Genomic DNA, 3641 nt, shown 5'->3' with positions numbered 1-3641 from the left:
TTTATGCACCCCTGGCTTTCCCTAGAAAAAAGGAAAGGGAAAAACAAATGGTTAACTGATAGAAATCACAGTCATGCAAAATATGAATCTCCATCAGTTTGCAACTGTCTTAATAATTTACAAGAAAATAGTAATCTCCTATAGAGTCAATTTCCTGAAACCATAACATCACCCTCCCCTGCATAGGACAGAAAAATCTTATATAATCAGTCACTCCTCACAACCCAAGGGCAGCTCTTTTTGCCTGTGGGTCCTGTTCCTGTGCTTTCATAAAACTACCTTTTTGCTCCAAAGACATCTCACGAATTATTTCTTGGTAGTCATCTCCAGTTCCCAAAACTCCAAACCACATCACATACATGTACAGTGATGCATGGACTGACATTTCTACTGGAATTATATACTTCTGAAAATTCCTTGACTTAATTTATTTGGAGATGACAGAATGGGAATGGAGAAAGAAAACAACCAGGTGTTATAAAAGATGGCCAGCTTTGCTCAAAGTCTTGTATATTCCTTGCCAGAATTAAATTATTCTTTGACAAAGTATCCCTCTTCAAACCTCAGATTACTCAAATATATATATTTGAATGACTTCACTCCTAGTTTCAAATGTGGAGTATAAGTTAGGTTGGGCCAATTAACATGTATAATTTCCCTGCAGTAATGATGTGTTTAGAAATAAATATATGTCCTTAATATACCAAACAGAATAATTTCAAATATAGGCTAGAAATGATAAGAAAGAGGTGATTACTTTCTAATGGAAACCCCAATATGATAGAAAGCTGGTTAGCAGCAATCGACACTGTAGGACCAGTCTCTCCAACAATATATTAGAGAAGAAACTAAAGTTGCTTAGAGATGGTATTTGTAACAACACAGAATATCTGAATCTAGTAGTAGCTAAGGTCATTATACCAAGAATCTTTCAGACATGCATAGTAATAAACCTTCACTTTCCTTTGACTTTAACCAGTTTGAATCAAGTTTCTATTATTAACCAGTGGTGGGTAAGTTTCTGACTAACATAGGCAGGAAGAAGTTTCTAGACAAAAATATTATGTTAGGTCATCATAATCCAGTGTTATCACTCTCTAGATGTCTCACCTGAGGAAAGAAGAAAGGCAGTAGCATATGTAATATGCCAATGATGTGCCAGGGTTTCTGTGAATCTTTATTCACATTATTTCATTAAATACTTAAAATTATTTTTACAACAGAGGTATTTATCATTCTCATTTTGCAGAAGAACTAAGCCTCTAAGTTCAGAAGACCTTCTTAAGGAGGTGACCTCCATAATGGCAGAATAAGAACCTCTGAATAAAAAAAAAAAAAAAAAAAAAAAAAAAACCTCTGAATAATCTGCTCCTCCATAAAGCCAATGAAGACTTTGGCAAAAACTGTCAAAAATCAGATTCAGAACTCTGAAAATTAACTAAAGGCATGCAACGATTTGACGAGTTTTCATACAAGGAAATGACTGAATATTGGAAAGAACAGCAAGCTTCATGACATTTTAACATGCCCTAATCCCATGACATTTTCCCAGAACCATGGTAGCCTGGAAAATTATTGTAGCTATGAGTATGAGCAACATAGAAGTCACTGGAAGAGCCAAAATGGATTTGAAGATCCCTAAAAGACTCATCCCCAGAAATTTTTGTTCCTATTTGACCTGTCTGGCAGCTATTATACTGAAAAGTTCTATTCTCAGGGCTTGTATTTATTTTACCTCACTCAGGTAAACATTACTTTGTTTTCAACATTACTCTGTGAGTAGGACCCTCAACACAATCAGTTACAATTATTTAACAATGCAACTCCCTGAAGTGGCCTTACCACCATGTTTAACAAGAGACTGCCTAGAAAGCTTAAAGGTAAAAATGAGCAATAACATGTCCATAGAGGACTTTGTAAGGCCCTGAAATTCTCCTAGGAATCTAGGAGGTCATACAAAAGCACAGAGCCATGGACATGCCAAGGAAAAACCCGATAAGGCCCTTTGGCTGATTTTGAGGCATTTCCTAGCAGTATGTGAATGTTAAGGCTGAGTTGTAAATTACCTGCTGGAGTGTAATATATACTCCTACAGGTAAAACACCTCAGCAAAGACCAGATAATTCATTTGTTTGAAGCAATTAGGAAGTATCTATCTACTAAGCTAACTGAGCAGAGATACTTCAGGGATCACATATGGCAAAGAGTATATACATTAAAGAATTTGTCCAGAGATCACTAGGTAAAAAAGCAGCAATAATAACAAACCCTGAGGAAGGAGAAAATTTAATTTCCAGCAATACTATATTATTTAAAATGTCTAATTTTCAGCACAAAATTAAGAGACAAACCAAGAAACAGGAAAGTGTAACATATAGGAAATGTGAAAGGAGTCAGTAGACACTGTCCCTGAGAAAGCCCAGAGATTGGGCTTACTAGCTGGCCAAAGACCTTAAATCAGCTATTTTAGACATGTTCAAGGAGCTAAAGGAAATCGTGACAAAAGAATTAAAATAAATTATGGGAACAATGTCTCACAAAATAGACAATATCAATAAAGTTATAAATTGTTAAAAAAAATTCTGGAGCTGAAAGATAATAGAAATGAAAAATCCACTAAAGTTGCCAAACAGCATATCTGAAATGGTAGAACAAAGAATCACTGAAGTAGAAGACAGATAAGTTGAATTTATCCAGTCTGAAGAAAGAAAGAAAAAAGAACAAGGAAAAATGAATGGAATGTGGAATAATGAGAAAATTAAGAGAGAAAGGGTAATTTTCCAAATTTTATTTAAAACTATTAATGTACGCTTTCAAGGAGTTTAATGAATTCCAAAAAGGATAAATTTAAAGGGATCCATACATAGAGACACTATAGTAAAATTGTTAAAACTCAAAAACATAGAGAATCATGAAATCAGCAAAAGAAACACAACTCATCACCTACAAGTGATCCTCAATAAGATTAACAACTGTCTTCTCATCAAAATCCATAAATGCCAGAAGGCAATAAAATGACATTCAAAGTGCTAAAATAAAAACATCACCAACCAAGAATTCTATATATGGTCCAACTATTCTTTTTTTTTTTTTTTTTAATTTTTATTTATTTATGATAGTCACACAGAGAGAGGGAGAGAGAGGCAGAGACACAGGCAGAGGGAGAAGCAGGCTCCATGCACCGGGAGCCCGACGTGGGATTCGATCCCGGGTCTCTAGGATCGCGCCCTGGGCCAAAGGCAGGCGCTAAACCGCTGCGCCACCCAGGGATCCCCCAACTATTCTTTATTTTATTTTTTTTTAAGATTTTATTTATTTATTCATGAGAGATGCAGAGAGAGAGGCAGAGACATAGACAGAGGGAGAAGCAGGCTTCATGCATGAAGCCTGATGTGGGACTTGATCCTGGACTCCAGGATCACACTCTGAGTCAAAGGCAGATATTCAACTGCTGAGCCACCCAGGCATCCCATCAACTATCTTTTAAAAGAAAAGGAGAAATTATGACATTTCCAGAAAAGACAAAATCAGAGAATTTATTGCTAGTCGACCTGTTCAAAAACACATACTAAAAACTTCCTTCAGGGTGAAATACAAGCAGACTAGACAGTTACTTGAATGTTCATGAAATAATAGAGACT

Source organism: Canis lupus, chromosome 4 (genome assembly GCF_048164855.1).
Source record: "Canis lupus baileyi chromosome 4, mCanLup2.hap1, whole genome shotgun sequence".
Taxonomy (NCBI): Eukaryota; Metazoa; Chordata; class Mammalia; order Carnivora; family Canidae; genus Canis; species Canis lupus.
The sequence above is the reverse complement of the archived record's forward strand: the minus strand, read 5'-3'. Positions refer to the sequence as shown.